This window comes from Corvus moneduloides, chromosome Z (genome assembly GCF_009650955.1).
Source record: "Corvus moneduloides isolate bCorMon1 chromosome Z, bCorMon1.pri, whole genome shotgun sequence".
Taxonomy (NCBI): domain Eukaryota; kingdom Metazoa; phylum Chordata; class Aves; order Passeriformes; family Corvidae; genus Corvus; species Corvus moneduloides.
Genome location: NC_045511.1, coordinates 10,081,351 through 10,102,977, shown reverse-complemented (window position 1 = coordinate 10,102,977; position 21,627 = coordinate 10,081,351). Strand labels below are relative to the sequence as shown.

The window sequence follows — 21,627 nt, the reverse complement described above, 5'->3', positions numbered from 1 at the left end:
GAGAGCCTAGCCTAGTAATTAAGAAACTAAACACTTTATTCTTGTTGATCCCAAAAGAAAGAGCTCATTTCTTTGTTGAGGACCTGGTGCAGAAATTTAAGAAACATCCCAGAGGGATGAAGAGGGAGTTTGGAATTATCCCAGCAAGTTTTTTTGCCTAATAGAAGATGGCTTGTGGAAGAGAAATTGCTCAAAACTTGAGAGATTTCCTTGCAGTTGATAGACTTGGCTAAAAGATGCTGATAATTTCAAACAAAGAACAAACAATGCTCTCTGGCAGAAATTTAGCAGAAAACTAACAAAAGTCAGGAGACACGCTATTTGGATTTCAAGAGTTTGGAAAAAGAAAATTTCTGTATATAATTTTCTTTAAATTAAAGGGAAGAGTGGTAGAAAATGGGTCGTAATCAGAAGTCTGGGTAACAAAATCTACCAGTTCTTACACCACTGTCCTTCTTATGTATTTTTGCTTTTCAAATTGGGAAGGAGATTAAAATCTGTTTGTGCTAGTTGGATTCTTTATTTCCACTGTCCCAATTAATAATTTCATTTCAGTAAGCAAGCACTGTAATATGGAGCTGTAGCAGTAAGGCAGATGGAGGTTTCAGGTGTGATTTTCCCAGTCACAGAGTATTCTGAGTTGGCAGGGACTCGCAGGGATCATCAATTCCAACGCTTAAGTGAATGGCCCATACAAGGCCATGACCTTGGTGTTATGAGCACCATGCTCTAAACAACTAAGCTAATCTCAGGATCTCTTTTGTATTGATTATCAGGACTCATAAACGTAGCGGGAAACAACTTCTCAGGTTCTATACTGCTAGAGCAGTATAACATGCTAGTGCTGACATCACTGATTTGCACTCAGCAGCTGTTTAAATTGAACACCAATATTGTTCTGAGCACTGCTTTAATAGAGATCCATGTACATGCTTTTCAGATATACTGTTAATTTAAAAATCATGACTGGGTGCTTTATATTGGTCCCTCCAAGAATTGAAATCACAGTGATCAATACAAGTGATAATTGGAAGGGAGTATAAACACACAGGAAATTTTACACTAAGTAGATGGTGGAATCATTCACATTCGGGCCCACAGAACTGCATTTTCAGAAATCAATTTCAACTTCTGGGCAAAATTTCTTCCTGAGTTTTTTGGACTCTTAATTAGCTATAAAAATACCTGCACTTACATAGCTTGTAATGACAATTTTAAAATATATATATTTTTTTTTTGTGGACGTAAGATTAGAGGTTTTCTTGGACTCTTTCCTTTCAGTTACCCGCTTGACCAACTCAGTATAGAACTGGTTTATGACTTGTTTTGAACAAATACCCTTTAACCTGTATCCCTAAATTGGCCTCCAATGTTTTCTTTTACCAGGTGGCTTTTATTTTTAAACCTGGTTGTTCCAGTTTCATGCAGGCTGTGTGAAATGGCAGTCTAACATCTCTCTCCTGTTCTTGTCACCTTTCTTCTGACACCCCATAAAGCCAGAGCACCGCCACAAAGGTCCTGCCTTCTCTTTGTGCACTTTCATTCAGACACAGCTGCCTGGCCAATGCTATTGTACTCTTAAGCCTATATAAAGCCTCTGGACCCCTCCTCCAAGCCAGCTGCCTTGCCTTGGCCCTGATTTTACGTGCTGAACCTGAAGAGCAGGTTCCAGTGCTGGTTGTATTCTTGCAGCCAAGGCTGCAAATCACACAGGCTGCCAAGGGGTGATCTCTGAGGCACAAAGCAGTGACACAGCAGGGATCAGCTGGAGCTGCTGGTGTAGGAGTGCTCCAACTCAGGTAACCCATCACCATTGTTTAGAAAAGTCTTTAAGCCCAGCAAACCAGTTTTGAAACATCTGCTCCCAAACCTTTTTTATCGTGGTAAGGTTTCAATAATTGCCAATCTGTACAGAGGAATACCTTTCAGTTCAGTTTCAGGTTGGATGGTTCAGTGTATGAGAGGAATATTAAAATCAGGACAGGTTTTTATAATTAATAGCTCCATTCATATCAGTAGAGTAGTGTATGTGCCTTCCTGAATAATTATTTATTTAGTTTTATTGTGATCGTTCTGATACCTTTCCTTGGTCTTAAAATCAAGAGTCAAACATGGTTAGAAGGGAAAAAGGGATTTTACGCTGGTATTTATTTTAAGGATCCTTAGGTGCACTACATCCAGCTCAAATGCACCAAAATGCACACCACAATGCACCCCCAAAAGATCTGGTATAACATTATAGGTTTTACTAATTAGCATATCTATCAAAAATTCCCCAATGAGAAGCTCGAATGAGCCCCCCTCCCCAAGGAATCTTCCCCTGGCTGGTTCTATCTTCATTTACAGAATGTGTTCTGGAGAGGATCTTGGGGTCTGGGGCACACTGATCCCTAGCTACGAAGCTTCTAAAATGTTTAGTCTCCTAGCTGAACAAGCGAGTCCAGGAATGTAGGGAAAAAGCACTAAGAATACAGAAGCTGTAAAAAAGGTATAACAGGGGTATAAAAGAAAAGGCAAAAAATCATCATGGCTTCAGTTCCAAAACCACTGTGATGTGTAAGTAACAGTACAAGTTTGTAAGTGATCATTGTAGGTACAGGAGTAGTTAAAGCATACATTCTAATAGATACTACAGTAATTGCTTCATGACTTTTAAAATTTGGAGTGTATTTCCAATACTTATGCTAACACCTAAGTTTTGTGGTTATAAGCACAGTTCTCCTTTTCTTAAGTATCTCTTCTACCTACTGGTATGTGTTATAATATATACACAGTTATTTTCTTTTTTTCTAGCCTGAAATTGAATTAGCTCTTTTGCTTCCCATTGTGGCAAGAAAATAAGGAAAGTCCTGTTCCTACCCATGGAGAATGATTTCAAAACTAGATATATCACTTAACATTTCTTAAAATTGCTTTCTTTGTTCCAAAGCAACTTAATTTACAGCTTTCTATATTTACAGTGTTTCATAAAAAGAAACTGTGTTTGGCTTTCTTGAATAAAAGCTTAACAGCTTGAAGTGAGGTATTTTCAAAGTAACAAGAATATTGTGCAAATACTTCAGAAAATCAAATAAAATAATCATAATCAAATGTTGCTCAATTGTATTTGGATCCTACAAGCTAAACTCTGATCAGACGTTTCAAGCAAAATGCTGCAAAAGCTGGGATGGGTTTACTGGTGTTCTCTCTTCTGGACCAAAATTGTAGAGATTTGTATTCCAGCTAGAATCATTCCAAGAACTTTGTGAACAAATTTAATCAAGTCTGCTTTTGATGCTACTATAAAAAAAAATATTTATTTAAAGTTAGGCTTTCATATCTTAGCTTTAGAAAGGTTGAACTGCCTTGTTAGTACTCATGGTTATGATTGCTCAGCTTCGTGTTACTACTTTTTATTGGCAGCCCCTTACATTTAGTGTTGTTTTTCATGATGCACTGTTTCACATTGCTAAGAATCTCATCTTTTGAGAAAAATGTAGGGGAAAGAGAAGACCAGTATGTCTTCTGAAAAATTATAGGCATTAGAATATTTTGGTATTAGCATTTCTGCTGTAAATTCTGTATTGTTAGAAAGAGACTCACTTTTGATTTACATTTCTCTGGGAAAGGTATGTTTCTGCTTCTTCTGTATTCCCTTTCTGACACAGGTGTGTTGTCTTCAAAGATCATCTTTTTTCATCTTCATCATTGGACTGTGATGGTTTGTGTGTGGAGGACACATGATACAGGACAAGACACTTTTTCATGTTGGTGTTCTTTTTCTTTCTGTTCTTTTCTGCTTAGACTATCCTGAAGTTTTTTCTGTGTGCTGAAGTTTCACCCAAAGGAAACAAGGTATGCCATTTTCGTCAGCATCCTGGACTAGAAAAATTGATAATACAATCTCATATCTCCTCTGTGTTGCACTAGATGCTCTGGTTAAAAGAGGGGCTTTCAAGAATGAACATGCTGTCGAGAGTGGTCAGAGACTTGTAGCCAAGGAGCAAGGGCTGAAAGGGTGAACTTGGCCCGTCCACTAATGCTTTGAAATCTGTAGGACTGAGAGGTGAATTTTGATATCTCTTCATGAGGAGAGCCACTTGCAAATGTACCCTCTCACAGTGCTCTAGTGCTTCCTTCTCTATGAAGAGCAGGCCAGTCTATATTAGTGAACATAACAGCAGAGTTATTAGGATAGTTTTTCTTCTAGTCTTTATTATTCTGTAAAGAAGTTTCAACATTAAGGGCGCAATTTTGCTTTAGAGACATTCTATAATTTTAGTGTTTATTGATACTTGTGTCTTGCATGATTAAAATGATACATTTTACTAAGGATTTAATTTCAATAAATACTTTGACCATTTCATAAAGCATAAGGTAAACAGGATAATTTCTTTTAAGTGATCTTGCTAGACTCAGAATTTATACTATTTTTTAATCTTACAAATGGTTCCGTGCGGAACTAGCTGAAAAAATCCATAGAGTTATAGTATGTATTTAAAGCTGCATGTGTTTATCTGGTTATAGACGAATAGAAAACTTGAATAATAATTCAGTTCAAAAAAAAAAAAAGAATCCAGAAGTTACTACAGTTTAGAATTTCGTATAATAGGAAAACTCCTTAAAGTTGTAGGAGCGGAACATAAAGTATTCTTAGTTACTAAATTTTTTTTTCTTTTTCTTTTTTTCAAATCCCATAGTTTAAGATCAAAACTGGGGTTCACATCTGAATCTTAAAATGTCTTCCTCTCCAGTGGGCCACACTATCCATGTATGACCTCCCATGTGGTGAAGTTTAGACACAGCTAAACCTTCTGGAGCCCTGATCCTCTCCTGACTGTAACGATATGGGTGAGCCAGCAAGGTGCCATTTGTATTTCAGTCTTGACTTTACTCGTATTACTGCACAGAGCTGCAGAGAACTAGAAGGATTTTATGACAATGTGGGTGACGTTGCCTTTGGGACTGGTCAGTGCACACACTCCTCTGCTCTGAAGGTGCTGTAGCCACCAGGATCAAGCTGCCTTGGTTTCCTAGTCCTACACTTCCGTTGGAATGACTGATGGACCTATCCATTCGATTTGCACCGTTCTTGGCCCTGCTCCTGCAAATCACTCAGCTCAAGAAGGAAGCAGGTTAAGATGAAATTCTAAATAATTGCTATTGGAAGGACACCTTTCATGTCTTACTAAGAAAGAGCATGGCATATGCAGGTAGGAGATGTTTTTCTTCATTCTAAGCCCTGCATAAACAAAATTACTTCTCTCTTTGTTCACTGGCTCCTGTGGGGCTACTCATTTGATTTAGGAAAGTAGAGTTTTGCCCATATGGAATTTGAGTCTTAGGAGTGACCTCCTTCTGATTTAAAAGTATTACAGTCCATCTGAGTGTATTTACAGTTCCAACTAATTCTTTGCAGGTTCTTTAAACTATATTATGTAATGTGTGTTTTTACTTTTATTGCTCTTCCTGAAACTCTAATGTTCTTGTTATTGCTGTTCTGAAAATAAAACATCTATGTAAGAAGACTATCATATTTTACATTTTTTGGGACAGTCTCAAATTTAAAAAGCATGTCAAGGTGAATTGCATAATAGAATGAGGAATGCAGACCTTCCTCATTGTCCTCATGGGAAGAAGATAATCATGATGCCTAATCTGAAGCCAACTGAAGTGATCTTGGAAAGGGAAGGGGAAGCTTTTCCACTGGCTACAGATCCATTGTGTTCTATATTAGAACAGTTTGAAAGCTGATTGCTTTCATCAACATCACTTCAAATTGTGTATTGAAATCTCAAGTCACATGTGGGAATGCAAAATTTCTTATAGTATGTCACTAAAGTAATTTCTGAGAAAACATATTCTGATTTTGGAACAATGTGTCCTGGATAAAGAAGATCTGGAATCCTTGGAGGTGCCTGGGGAGTTAATTGACTGAATTTTGAGTTAGTACCCCAGGAACTGCATGAATAATGGCACAGAGTCAAACTCCAGGAACCAGATGAACTTTACATAAGTTAGTTGTGAATTGCCAGAATGAATCACTGCAATGGTCATCCAGTCTTCTATATTTGCCGTTTTTATTGGCCTTTTTATAGAAAAGGAAAAGAAATTGGGCTTTTGTCCTGGTTTTTAGGGGTCAGTGCTGAAGCTACTACAGAAAAAGAAAATGAAAAAGAACAGAATAAGCCAACAACAGACAGATTGCAGGCATACACACAAGATTTCTCCATGGCCAGGAGGACTTACGATTTCCTTTTATGATTTTTTGGCTGCTGCCAGAAGAGAGAACATGTTTTGATATTTGAAGAAGTGCATAAATTCTATTAAAACTATTCCAAGAGTCAGAGAACACAAAATGGCTGTCATTCATTGACAAAATGATCATCAGATTGTATTACATTTTTTTTTTTAAATTTCCTGTTGTTAATGATAAATCTGTCCAAACTAAGATAGAGGTACTTCAACGTTATTGAAAACCTCATGCTGAGTATTTTGTGTAAGTTTGTCCCTCTATTTATCTACAGGGTGAGTGTTACAGTTCCTGATCACAAAACTGGGGCTCTCCACATCCAGTTGCTACAATCTGTAGTTTGGGATTTCAAGGTCATCTCTTTGAGGGTTTTTTTGTTGTTAATTTTTCTTACTTCTTTTAAAGTAACAACTATAGCTGAACATAAGAGAGATTATTAAATACTCAGTCTTAATCATGTGTGAGCTGTTGTCAAAATGTGGCTTCTCAGGCTTCATTCAGTTGCTTCTTACAGCACCAATCATTTCCAGAGTGTTCTGTAATTATACAGTGCCTGTGAAGTCACACTACAAAAATCATCTCTCTCTGTCTTCAAAGTCCTCTTCCATCACTTACCCTACCACTTACCATTTTGGAGTGATAGGCTCAAAGAAACATCCCCAGGAATCTAGAGCCCAGGAATTAAATTTAAGTTCTTATTTAATTCTATCTTACTTCCAGGCCCATCAGAAAAACTGATAATTGTTTTTTAAAAAACCTTAGTTTTTAAAAATCCACCTTATGGTTCATCCTTTTTTTTTCTTCAGGTTTTTTTTTTTCCCCCTCTCTGGAGATATTCTATTCTGGTTGTGTGCAGGGATGACAAAATAGAGGTAAGACAATAGCATATGCTTGACTCTGTGGTTCAGTTATAGTAGTTTTAATTTTAATAATTCTAGCTGGACCTAGTGAGAATGAAGCCATGTACAGTGCAGAAAGAGTTGAAGTATAGACTGTCAAATACATGTTTTGGTTAGCATATGCTGAACTTTACACCATTGTTTCTGCTGTGTGAATAGACATAAAAGTTAAATCCCAAAGTCTATTAAATTCTGGAATCCACTTCACCTTATCAGTATGAACTTTTGGATAACCCTTTTTATGCTTACAGAAAAAAAGTCTAATTGACTTAAAGCTTATTAAAATGTATAGCAGTTCTTTTTTTTCATAAGCAAAAAGATTATGTAACACCACAATGGACAACTCCTGCCTTCCTGCTCCAGTTAAAAGACTTACCAACTTCAGCAGTGCCTTATCTTAATAAAGGTTAGGCAAGTTTTGCTGGAAGTACTGCCAAATAGATGATGCACATTTTTTTTCTACTACATAGAATAGTTTGAGTATAAAAGACATACATCTCAATCTTTATTAAAAATAAAGGATGAGGATTTCATCCTCTTCTCAGGAACATCATGGACTGAAAAATTTCAAATAACATTAAAGACTTTCAATGCAAATCAGTCATTTTATGGTGAAGAAGTAATGGTAGTGACACTACATTGAGGAGTTCCTATTTATCTTCTGAATGCAGAGATACATGTCTGTATACACCTGCTTGAGAAACCTGCACTAAACTGACCACAAACAAGTGAATAAATTTGAGATGCCTCATGCAATACATGCTATTGCTTTTTGTTGTAAAACTAAAGGAAATCTGAGTCAGTGCAATCTTAGAATGTAATGCCAGACAAATGAGAACCAGACCACAAGCAATGAAGCCAAGTACATCATTATAGGTTGAGTAATGTGAACAACTTACATAAACTATGGCTGAAACTCAAGATTTAGCAAAAGACCATCACCCTTAATTGCGTAAGAACAATTAAAAACTCATTAGTCTGCAAGCTGTCCATCAGGAATAAGAATCTCATCAATTGAAGTCATAAATATTTAAGGAGGGCAATTTTTCATTTTGGTTTAGCTTTTTATCTTACCTTTCTTATGCTATGAATTGCCTTTCATTTATCCAAATGCTTCTCCAAAAAGGGGAAAAACTGCACTTTTTCTTCACCTAGTCTCCATTTCTAGCAAGCTTTTCCAGAAAGATTTTCCAGCAAGTTTTTCAGCCCAGGATTTTTTAATGAATTCCTCTGTCTCTCTGAAGACCTTTCTTGTTTTACTGACAGTGCTCTGTCAGGAGCTTAGTGTTAGGTTCCTCCTTTGCTGATCCATTGATTACATATAATAATAGTTCAGGTGATCCTAACATGCTCTTGAAAAAAAAAGTGTTATGGCTAGCAGTAAGGTCCACAGGACTTGTGATAACTTTGTTTCTACTCTTCATTTAAAAAAAAGGATAAAAATCACTTATCAACCAGGTCCTGTTAACGCTAGCTAACACCACTTCTGCTGTCTGCACTGGAAGTCATTCACTAAGAGGCACCATTTATAAGATGCACACCCACATGATGAAATAAACCACAGATTATCAAAGGCTTTAGGAGTTTTAGAAGACTTTGGATGAGACTGTGAAGAGACAAGGCATCAAACTGAGCACAAAATTTAAGTCCTGCAAGACAGTGTTGTAACATCTCCAGTGTGCTGTCACACAGCCACATTAAGAAACTCTCACTTCTTAAGTTGCCTCAAAGACCATGGAAATTATCTGATGGCAGGAGGTACCAGACACTGAAGTCTTACTAAGAGCAAATGCATCAGGGATTTTTCTAATGTACATTTGAAGTGGTTCTCCATGTGATCTAAATGTGTGGAGGCAGACCATCCCATAAGACATTTGAGTGTGGTAAACACTCTTGCTGGAGTCAGCTTAAGGGTTACTAAGATTTTCGAGAGATAATCCTAAAAATGTGAAAAGTCCACTGATTTATGAGCTCATGATGTTCCTAACAACAACAGCAAATGGCAAGAGATGATTTACAGGGGTGTAAGTACATTTGAAATGTACTAATTTCAACAAGTAATGTCCAGAGAGTTGAAGAAAAGAGAGCCTTTTAAAGAGTGAGCCACACTAAATTAAATCTGGCAATTGTGTCGTGAAAACATTCCTTGGATTTCATAATCATAGGAGAACTCATCATCAGAATTAATGCAGAGAAGAATTTGTTTGCTGCCATCATGGATAATAAGCAGAACAGAACAAACAGTCTCAAAGCAGTAGCTAGTTCAACTTTCTGCAGCTCAAGTTTTCCAGTTCCCATTTTAAATACCTTGAGCAGCAACAAATCTAATCTTACTTCTGAATTTTCTTCCTAACAAAATTTCTCATAACAACCACCACAGCATTTGAGTGGGAGGCAAGAGATAGGGATTTGTTGGCACCTGCTGAAGAGATATCTGGTGGAAGTGACATACTTTACAGGCTTGTTACAGCAGCTATTTTTCTTTAGTGTCCTTCCACCTGCTTTATTGTAGACGGATTACCTGGTTTTGGAAGAGAATTCAAATCTTGACTTACTCTTTGATGTAAAACAGAAGCTCTTAACCTAGTTCAGGGAGTCTAGAATCCAACTCAAAGAAAAAGCTCAAGGCTTAAAACCATTTTACTCTATTTGAAGGAGTGAAGCAGAATGAGCTTAGAGGCTAAAAGTGTATACACGTGTATGATTGCCACTGAGATATATGCGAAGTCATCTTATCTGAAGGTAAGAGGGATTCCCCACATAAAATCATCCGATCAATGTCAGTACTAACTTGGATGAAGAATACTTGAATGAACAACTTGTGCCCTTGTAAGCAACTCTTGCTGAAACATGCCTTGATAAATCCTGCTAGATTAAATATGCTGCTGAAAGTTTCTGCTCTAGTGAATATTGAGAAACTGGGCATTTGCTTTTCTTCTGTAACTGGTTCTTGATAACACTTGGTTTAGTATGTTCTCTCTGGGTTTCAACAGGAAGAAGATTTGATACTATTGATTAATTTCTCTGAATTCCAGACATAGCACAAACTGAAATATTAGAAAGTAAAAACCTAAACATACGATTTAAGGTTGAGGTAGCAAGGCATTTTATTTTCTACAATGAGTGTTATTTGGTCTACTTGAAGGGCCAAATGTATTTTTAAATCTGACAAAAATAAACTTTGAGTTTAAGTTAAAATACAAAAAAGGATTTCATTATGTCATTCTGATTTCAGTCATTTTCCAAAAATTACAGACATATAAAATTTTCTGGTTTAATTGCCTGTCGCTCTTCCAGAGATGGATGACACCAACCTGCTTTTCCGATTGAATTGCAAAAGAAATACTCAAAACTAATAACTATGTCAACTTTATCCAATGTCATTATTTTTTCTAGATATTCTGTGACATATACTTCTGACCCCTTCTTGTGTTTCTTGGCAATGAAGAGCTGCAAAGAGTTAAAGAGAATCAAGATATTTTCTGGGGTACTTCTGTATTCTTAACAGACAGCAAAGGTTTGTGAATCAGATAAAATGGCTTGTGCTATCTTGGACTTGACAATCATATATATCAAGATTTTTCCCAGAGTTTTTTGGTTTAGTTCCAGTTTTTTGTTTTGTTTTTGGTTTGGTTTGGCTTTCTTCTTTAATTTATAGTATTATCATTATTATTAATATTTCTACTGTCTTGCATTATATCTTCTTTCGATTGTAGTGTATGTGTCTGTCTGCCATACTATAGATTTTACAGTCCAGTTCTTAGAAATATAAATGGGGTATAGATTAAGCAGAGATCAGCCAAAGCACAGAGCCAGCATGCATGCTGATTCTGGAAAGACAGAGAATTTGGCATAAATCCAAAGAAGTTAACAAGTTAGTTAAGCACTATTTTTGGAATGCACCTGAAACACCATTATAAAATTAATGAAAGCCCACTTAGTGACTCATGGCTGCATGATCTTTGATCTAGAACAAGAAGCCTTCAGATTTCATTGTGTCATTCAACAGCAATCAAAACTGTGCCTTCAAATGGCTATTGCCCTGTAAAGATTATATATTTGTAGACTTACAAGTGAATTTTTTAAGTATATCTCGTCTAACCTAAAGTATTCACAAAAGATTACAATATTTATCCCAACTTTATAAATACAACATAAACATCAAAATATGATCATAAATGCAAAGACATTCTCAAGTGGCAGTGGAAAGCATTCAGAACTAGGCTTTCTTAACACCTAACAACACTTATTGTTAAAAATATTTGTCACTCAAAAAATTCCACTAAGTGTATCTGAAATGGGAACTAAATTCCAAAGACACTTAGTGACTGTAAAGAAGGACATAAGGGAGTGTGACTATTCTTTATCACCAAGCCAAAATACTTCATAACTCAGTGAATTCCTTAGTTCACCCATCTAAAACTGAGAGTCTGCAATGCAGATCAGCTTTTGTTTGTCCCTCTATTAAAGTAAAGCAACTCTTCTCCCAGGTAACAGGTGAAAGGACATGAGGATGTGGCTTTGAGTTGTGACAGGAGAGGTTTACACTGGGTAATAGGAAAAATTAAATCAGTGAAAGTGTGGTTAGGCATTGGAACAGGCTGCCCAGGAAGTGATGGAATCATCATCCCTGGAAGTGTTCTAAAGGTTGTGAATACGGCATTTGGGGATATGGTTTAGAGGTGAACACTATGGTTTAGTGGTTCTGGGTTAACAGCTGGACAGAATGATTTTGGAGCGCTCGTTCAACCTTAATTGTTCTATGACTCTATCTTCACATCATCTTTTGTTCATGGCCAAGTGTTTCAGATTCTTTTACTACTTTCTTAAATAAAGTCTAACACACCCTCACCTCTCATGGGTTCAGCTGATTGTCAGCTGAGAGCCACCCCACCCAGGGCTAACTAGCACAGTCCTATTTTTCGTAGGTTGGATATCCGATGCTATAGTCTCCCATAATGATGTAAATTTGTAGTAGTTTTTTTCTCAAATAAAAATACCAAGATTTTTGTTTTATATACAAATCTAATCCAAAGATTTCACAGAGATTTACAACATTAGTCAAGAAAACTTGCACCATCATTCTTTATCAGAGACTGATTTTTTGACTCAGGTCAATTTGCTTTTTATGTATATTAGTTCTTTTTCACAGTATATGTCATCACTAGTGTTCAGTTTGGCACCTTCATCCTCATGTTTCTCTGTTCCCCTAAATCCTACACCTATGCTTCAGTTACAGTAGCTGTTTGTAACTTCTATCATCTCTAGTTTCATATCCTGGACTAGCAGCTCTTCATCCATTTTTTCTCCCAGGTTCCTTGTGTCCATACAATAAAGGTTTCAGGTGTGTTGTATTAATCATGCCTAAAATTTCAGGAGAGCAAGTTTCCCACACACATTTGTTCTATGCAGACTTGGCTTCTAGTTTCATTTTAACAAGAATAGGTCTTTGTTCTTTTCCCTAAGTGTCATCAGACCATAAGCTATTTTTTGTACAGCAAACATAGCACAAAATCAAATAACATTCTAGGAGTATAGACAGGGCTATGACAACTGCAGTAGGAATAAAATTCAAGTGTCACTGAACCTATTTATTGAAAGACAGTATTATTCAGTTTTGGGTTAATTAAAATTAGACCTGGATTGAGAAGAAATGAAATTTTTATTCCAAGTCATAAAAAACCTCCAAAATTCTTATCTCTTAAATTAATTTTAAATACAAGGACTGCTCTATACTTGCTGTCTTACTGCCCTACAGCAGAATATGGAAGACTGGAAATATGCACTCACAGGTAGCAGGCAAGGCCAGGAAGCTCAGCCAAAAAGGGGCTGAACAGGGGACCTTGAGCAAGGGCCCTGCCTTGTTTGAAGGCTGCCAGCCTCCAAGGCTCTCCAGACTCCCAGTGCTGGAAGCCTTTCTTTCCTGCTACTTTCCGTATACTCCCCAGAACAATTTGCAAAGTCATAAATTACCATTTTCATCTTAACAACTGAAATTTTCTACAATCAAAATATAAACTCCTGCTTGAAAAAAAAATTCTGAAAGAAAATTCCAAAATAGCTCTGGAATACAAATTCCATTCAGAAATGTCCCTCTTGTATAGAAGTCTTAAACCTGCATTATATTTGTGAGTACTTCAAATCCATCACTTTGGCCCACAACTGGGGAAATAAGGACTATTTAACTTGCATTAATTGAAGATTTTAATTCCGATAAGGCCTGAAAGCATTTCGCCTTCCTGGAACATCTCTCCCGGAGCCATTAAGTTTCAGAGACAACCACCTGCAGCAGGTGCAAATGCAGCTTGCTCAGTTCATCTACCCTATATATCAGAGTACAATGAGACTTTATTTATTTTAATAATTTCCAAAGAGTGATAGCTGAAAGAGACTTCTAGATCCATAGGAAAAGGAATAGATCTGAATGTTAGCTGGGATCTCAGCTCAGGAAAGAGTTAATAATTTTGTTGATTATATGAAAGTCTGGCTCTAAACCTTGGTACAGTGCCCAAAAGCAAAAGCTATGACCTGAATTGGCTTTATGTGTCTGTGAAAGAAATTAGTAGCTAGTTAACAAAGTGATTATGAAATTCTGACTGCTGGCAATATGTCTCTTAAAGGTTTAAAGGCCATGGGTTTAATAGCTGCAGTTTCATAATTAAATTCATATCAATAATTAAAATACTCACTGTACTAATACAATCACAATTGTTTACAATGTTACCATGATTTTTACCTAAATACTAAGTTACTATTCACTCCTTAGTTGTCAAACAAGTGCAGTGAAAAACAATCCACTGAGTATTTTCAATGATTTTTTTAAAAAGTTGGGCAGATTTTTTATTAGAAGAGATGGAAAACCAATTCTGCTCTTCATTACAATGAAAATACTTAATTCATGTTTTAGTATAATTGAATTTTAGCAGTTGTAATTATTGTACATTAATAACACATTTTAACATCTGTGGTTTTAGTGATACTATATAAATGTAACAAAGACTAAAAAATTAGGTTATACCTAGTGCAAACTTTTCCAGCAAGGATCATATTACAAGTAGGAAGTCCCAGTAAAGTTGGAAGAACATTCCATAAATACCTACCTGTTGAACAGCACACATTTGTTCCCCTTCTAAATAAATAATTGCAAAATGAAAAATTTTATACTATATCTATAATTCTCATAATGTTATTTTTAGAATTTATGATATGATTTTGTAAAATCCATAAACTAATTTATTTTATAACATATATCAGTAAGATATTTATGAACATGATTTTATTTTTAAAAAAATGTATTTTCTAAAATAATATTATGGAATTGTGACATTAAATATTAATTTCCTGTCATCCTGTTAGACACATATAGAAAAGATACAAACCATAGACAACTGACCAGATGCAAAAGATTTGCCAACACCATAACATATTAATTTTCAATTTTTCAAAACTTTCTTACAGATGACCTATCGTTGGTAGAGCCTCCCTCTCCTATCAGTCAGTAAATAAGAGCACCCTTCTTAAGAAAATCACCATACTCCCACTTGCATCTGCTTGAGTTTGAGTAGGTGGTCTTTGAGGTCCTTTAGACTGGGCAGATAGTGTCACTGACCACACCAGGCTGGATGATTGCAGATTTAGCAAGGCAGAGTAGAAATAAAGGGCTGCAATTGCTTACCTTATGCTCGCTCGTGGCTGAAATTGGTGGAGTGACTCTTCAGTAGGGTGACCACTGAAGCTGATGACTGACAATGGTCTGTAGCTCAGAAAGAAAGTCGAGGAGGTAGCATTGATGTCCTTCTCCCCACTTCCTGAGGGGGTTGGAGCATGCTGAAGTCTTCTCTGAGGGACAGTTGATGCTGCAAGTACAGGTCATCCACCATGGGCTGCACTCAACTGCTGAGAAGCTGTAGCTCACAAATTAGAGGAAAGAGCCTTTCTGGAAATGAATGCATGTTCCTGCAACCACATTTAAAATTAATTTGTTAAAATCTATTATGAAAAAAACTAAATTATACCTTTCTATTTGTTGTTGGTCTTGCTTCTTCTCTATAGGGACTCCTGATCTAACTTCATGTTGCTCAACTACCAAGGCTGGTGGACACAGCAATGTGTGTCTTTGTCATTTAAACATGTCAGAATATGGACAGAGGGCTCCAACTTTTGTAAAAGTCTCAACAAATTAGTGATTATTTTGCTGACAGCCACTCTAGGTCACCTGCCAGGAATGATAAACGTTTATGGTGAATCTGATATTGATTTGGGCAGTTGTATTTGCCTTCACGGTCAAAACAGGTTTGGACAATGTATTAAGCAGGAACTAAAAAGTATTAATCTGTTCCTCGACAGGCATTCCTATGTGCTTAGGTAGATTCAGATTAAGGGTTTTGGCACAAATGAATGAAAAAATGAGCGCAGGAAAATTCAGTTTAATGACTGAGCTCTCTTGGGTAATCATCCAGCAGTTACAATATATGCCAGGTTTGGTAACAGGACGTAATGCTGCAAACAAGATACTTTAATATAAACTTAGTTATATCACTTTTTCCTGTTTACTAAGGTTCTGGCCTTAAGATAACTCAAATAACTGTACTTGAGACAATTGCTTATGATGAGCCAACTCTGTTGAAATAAAGAGCTTTTGAAATTTCCACTTGCTTTCCCTAGGGATTTCTGCTGTAAAAATGGATTATGATACGACTCTAAGAAAACTTGGTATAGCAGGAGCTTTAAAGCCAAGAAAAATTATGGGTTTTTGGTAAAATAACAATTTGAGAAGGAATTATGGACGAGGCAGTTATATTACAAATATTCACTGTATGTCCAGGATAACCAATTGCATTATTTTACAGTATAGATTTTAGTTAGTCATAAAACCTGTATTTTTGTTGGGATGCAAACTGAGAACTGTCCTAGTTCTTTGTTTTCACATGTTTACTGTGTAAAATGTGCTGAAATGTCCCATGTTAGGATCTCAGCCAAAGGAAACCTAAAGGAGTTTTATCACTTTTTTTTTAAAAAAAATCCTCTCACTAATAAATTTTACTTTTAGTGGAGTTACCAACCCTTTGCTATATAAAATAAAATACTAAATGCCTACAGATTATAAACATGCTTGAGTATTTTATCCCAGTTCCTTTGTGATTACTGGATTGGAAAATTTCTACTTTGTCACAACCTGTCTGACATCCTCAGATGTCTGAATTTTCTGCTACTGTAATAATGACTGAAACAAAGTTGAGAAATCCTTGCTGAATGCCATCGGCATCCAAGAAAGGTAAAAAAACCTGATAATGAAAACCACTATTCTTCCTAGCCACAGAAATGGGCTCTTACTAACTCATCTTTTTCTAATTGTGAACTATGTCTGTGACAGTTCCAGCGAGGATTTGTTGGACTGATCCTAGAGAAAGTACATTGTGATCTTCTAGACCCTGCACTCTTTCTTGATTCCTGAAATTCAGAGTCTTAGTCTAACACTGTGGCTGAAATGATTTAAACTCCTTCCACTCTTAGTGCTAAACCTCACATATATGGGCTGACTCCAAACCTACCAAAAAGTCTCTCTCTGCAGCACAGATCATTTTATTGCAGGAAGCATAATTTTAATTTCATGATTTACCACTGTTCTGTATTTCATGTTTGGTATTATAGTTATGCTTTGTATGTTATTTGTTTCCTATCTGGAGCTCACTAAAAACTGGTCATTACAATTGACGGTTTCTCTGCAAGACTCCATTATTTTAATATTTTTCTGTTACTATGGGTATGTTTGTTACAGTAGATACAAATAAACACTGATGGAATATTAAGTGTGAAACTGGGGCCTTAAGATCCCCTGTGTCTGTGAGGGGGAAAAAAAGCGACACTTTATTTATAACTGATTAAACTTTTTATTATATAAAGTGGTCTAACTTAGGCATATTTTTCAAAAGAAGAGGTTGTAGTTTTGGACTCTTACCAATTTTTTTCGGAGAAAGAGACTAATGAATAATATGGTTCCAAAACACTGGCACTATAAATCCCTGAAACAATTGTATATTTAAAATACTCCTTTTCCTTCTTCCACTTGCTCTTTTGCTGAACAAGCCAGTTTTAACTTTTCAAGACTTTTCAGAAAGAATTTAACCTCATTAGCGGCAGCCTCATCAGAAAGCCATAAATATGTGATTATGTTTCCAAATCAGTTTTCAAAGGGTAATAAAGTACAGCTTCTTCCATTTTAGCTGTTCTGGATAGACTTGACACACTGCAGGCAACTTATATCAGGCTGTGCTGGGAAGTTAGACAATGACTCATATTGTAGCTAACTAGTTGAAATAATGAAGTCAGTCATCTCTATTTTAGTGATCTCTGCTCTGGTAGTACTGCAGAGAATATTTTAAGTATAGATCAAAAATATACTAAAAGGGAAAAACACCATAAAGATAGAATTTGTAACACAGTTGATAACCTGGCAAGATCAGGTAGCAATAGGTCTGGTGAGGGCCCTTTGTAAAAGCTCTCTTCCTGCCAGAGAAAACAGTGCTGGCAGAAGCAGAAAAACCTTGGCTCACCACCCCAGGTAGGATGTGTGTTCTCCTAAGAGGGGTCTGTTCTTGCAATCTGGTGCTGGACTCTCCAGGAAATACATTATTTTAGTGTCTGTGCTCTGATAATGGGCTTACCAACATATAACCTGAAATTACGTGATGCAGTTTTACTCTGTTGCTTGTTTTGGCTACCAGAAACTGCATTTTCCTTCTCAATCACATTTAATGTACTCTTGTAAGAGTTACTAATGTAACTCTTACATTACTATACACTAGCCTACTCACTGATTTTTGATTGCAACTGAAGCTATTAATTAGTGGCAGCAAGTAAACTCTGTAATGGAGCTCGGAAGTTACTTGAATATTGACCAATTACCCAAATTGGTTTGAAATGGTTCACAGTGAAGCTGGCAGTTAATTTGTTTTTATTTTTTATGGGCTGGGGTAGCTGTAGTGAAATCTAGGTACTTCAGGTAGCTGGCCCATGTGCAACTGTGGAAAAACCTCTGGGCTTCCTGATGCAATCTCAGTCCCAAATCTCAACCAATTCCTCCCAGACCCATCTTCTGGACACCACCCTACAAGGCATGTGCCTAAGGGATAAGCCTCCACAGGCTTGAGAACAAATAATCCTCCCCCCTGGAGGGCATCTGGAGTCCAGGTGGGAAAGGCCTAGGAAGCTGAAAGATAAATTTCTTCTAATCCACTTCGCTCCGACTCTGAGGGAAGTTTGATGTGCCAGGGTGGGTGTGATAATGTGTCTGAGGCCATCACCGTAACCAGACCTACTCTGAATACTTCATAGCTCAAAACTGATTCTGGCTCTTTTTAAGGCATACTGCAGCTGTGGAAGACTGCTACCTGCTTAGGATGCTTTACAGAGTACTCACAGTACACCAGATACAACTTGGTTTTTCTTTTGTTGTCATGGATCTCAAATATACACTCCGATTAGTGATCTGCACATAATGCTTGTGTGCACCCACATTTCTCTCTCTTAAATGTGACTGTAGACATTTTCAAAGCTAAGAGCTCTAAACCAAGTCAGAGGTGCACATTCCAGAGACTCCAGCTGAGCCCTAAAAATGATAATGGTGTTTTATACAAATAATAAGAGAACAGAATTTCACCCTGGGAGTTTTCTGCTATGAGTACCACAAAAGTGGAACAGATGTTTTTGTCAAAAAACTATGCTCTGGAAAAGTATGATCTTGTATTTTAGATTTGACCAAAGGTGTTGTTTAATCACACTTGTGCTTGTGTAAATATGGAACAATTCACTTAAAACTGATGTAGTAGTCCTGGCGTAATTTCATGTAAGACAGATAATTTTCAGTTGCAATCAACTGCACACGCTTTTTTAAGTGTGGCTGTCTCAAGAAGCATAATTTTTCTTGAGATGTGATGTTTTTTCTTAACCTTCTCACCTGTTTTCCAGTGTGATACTATGTTTAAAAATTACTTCCTTCACTGGTAAAATTTACTGTTTCTTTTCAATCTAAATACAGTAAATTTCCCCAAATTTGAAAAAAAAAATCAAACCAAACCAAACCAAAGGAAACCAGTGCAGTGGGGTTATACTAGTGTAAGAATGAATCTTATGCCACAGCTTCATGTCTGAGAAGAACTCAAGTCACATCATTTGATCCAGATGTGGGTCTAAAACATCCTCAATCCAGACTCAGGAAACACTAAAATTTAAGACTGTTTCCACAGTGTTTACTTGGCCAAGTCATACACGTGTTATTTTCTATTCCTGGTTTCCTTATTAAATGGAAACCTTAATGTATCATTTTGTTATTTATGGTCTACCATAAAAACTACAGGATATACAACGTGAAGAGTTAAAACTAAGGAAGTTAAAGCTTAGCATTTGGCTTTCCTGACTTTGCATGAACGTTGCTTTATTTGTGTTAGCTCACATGTATTTTCTTACATAAATTTACTTGCTTTATGGAAATTGTAAGAGCTGCAAGGCCGCTTTTGGCTCTCTCAGAACGGTTAGTCTGTTACCTCCTTGCTCTTTAGAAATGATTTCATGTCTGTTTACGGCACGTCCCAGATGTGAATTCTGACCAAACGGTTAAATAAACAGTGATTATTCTATTTGACTAGTATGAAATCTACTATGAGGACAAGGCGAAAGTAATTATTCAGTTTAAACCATTGCTTGCTTTAAATCCCCGTTTTGATTCTGTAATAGACGGGACGGGACTTCTCCGCGCAAACCTGTTCCGCACGTATTGCTGCGTCCCTGAACTGCGCTGGGCAGCTCCGGAGGCCCTGGAGAAGGAGAGCTGTGCGCTCCCTCTGCCGGCATCCAGGATCGGCTCCTCCTGCTCGGGGAGGGGGGGATCAGCGGCTCGGGGAACCCCTCCTGCTCCCGCCTGCTCGCGCCTCTCCTCGGGCTCTGGCCCTGGTCCGCACCTCAGCCCTGCCGCTGTGATTCAGAAAGAACAGAGAAAAAGAGAGCGAAAGAGGAAGGAAGGAAGGGAGAGGGAGGGAGGGACAGAGGAGGAGAGAAGGAAAAAAGGAAGGGAAGAAGGGAGGAAATAGAAACACAAAAAGAGAAGAAGAAAAAAGAGAAAAAAGAAAAAGGAGGAGAAAGAAAACCTTGCTAGTGCAAAGGCGGGGGGGGGGGGGGGTTGTAGGGGTGGAAAGAAATAGCTGGTGGTAGAAAAGAGGAAGCAAGATTGCTTTTTCTGACAACCGTTTATGATTAGATCAGTTTAGTGGTAACATCAAGCTGCATCCTTAGATAAGAGCAGGACAGTGTAACTTTAGCTGCATGTTAAACTTATAAAAAGGGTGAAAAGTTACTTGTCAGAAGGAAACTAACAAGGTGCAGGGAAATGCTAATTTCCAGTTACTAAAAGAATCACTAGCAGTAATTCCAATATAGATATGAGGTATATACTTGAGAGTGCTAGAAAAGAGCACTATCTTCGCTGTCCTTGACTGGAGTTGGCTTTTGTGTGACCAAACTGCAAATGGAATGTCTGCTTTAGATATCAAGTCATTTAATTTATTCATTCCTGGTGTAACTCCAAAACATATTATTTATCAGAGAACATCTTCCATTTTGCTGTTCTACTGCATTCCTCTCTTCAAGCACTAATACAATGCGGAGGGAAACAGAAAACCCTAAAGCAAGGGGGTAGAAACTGCAAGACAAAATAGCCCTGAAAAAAATATTCATGCATCTAAACTAGGCTGAGTTTTGGTAGGACTGCTGTTTATGCTTCCATCCTGATAGACCCAGATTGACATTCTTGGATGATGGGTACAGTTCTAGCATGCAGAGTTAACTAAATTAATATGTTCTGCCCTCTCCATGACTCTATTTCTTTCCTCATCACTCTCCTTGCTTCTTCTCTTTGCTTGGGGAAAACCAAGAGAGCAACCCTTCCTGTCTGGATCTACTGTAGTTTTTTTCTTTCCTGGCTCACCTTGTTTCAGTCCCTTAGTGCCTCTCTTTTGCAGCTAGATGTCATTTCTCTCTCTGGGATAATTGTTAAACTGATATTAAAATTAGCAAGGTGTTTCCAAAGCAGATTGTGGAGCATAGCAAGGATAAAATGCAGGCTTTCAGGAATGAAATCAAGTACTGTGTAAAACAGACATAAATTATAGCACTGTTACACTGCTACTTACGGTATACAGTGATTTATGTTGTTTTTCTGGTTTCATGTTCTGTCCAATGTAATGCAAAACATATTGCTGAAAATTACCTATTTTGCTGTTATTTCAAACAGGCCTAAGATTTGTATTCACTTACTGCTCATAGAGCTACATTTTATATCGGTGCTGCAGAAATGGAAAAAAAGATCTTTTGGAGGACAGCTCTATTGTGAGCTTTGCTAGATTTTTTTTTTATTTTTTCTGGGACTCTTCTAATTTACATACCTTACAGGTGTGCCTGAAAATCAGTGTAGTGATCAGATACCTAAATCAGATACCTAAATGT

The 21,627-nt window shown here is 37.1% G+C and overlaps 1 long non-coding RNA gene across 1 annotated transcript in view; it reads left to right on the top strand.

Moving 5' to 3' along the window:
* Positions 1-3,778: 3,778 nt before the first annotated feature.
* The window catches only part of LOC116438497, a 30,798-nt gene continuing 12,949 nt past the window's right edge, over positions 3,779-21,627 (top strand). The window contains exons 1-4 of the long non-coding RNA XR_004237780.1: positions 3,779-3,834; positions 4,680-5,192; positions 7,039-7,104; positions 10,528-10,648. This is a non-coding gene — a long non-coding RNA (uncharacterized LOC116438497). The remainder of the gene's footprint in view (positions 3,835-4,679; positions 5,193-7,038; positions 7,105-10,527; positions 10,649-21,627) is intronic.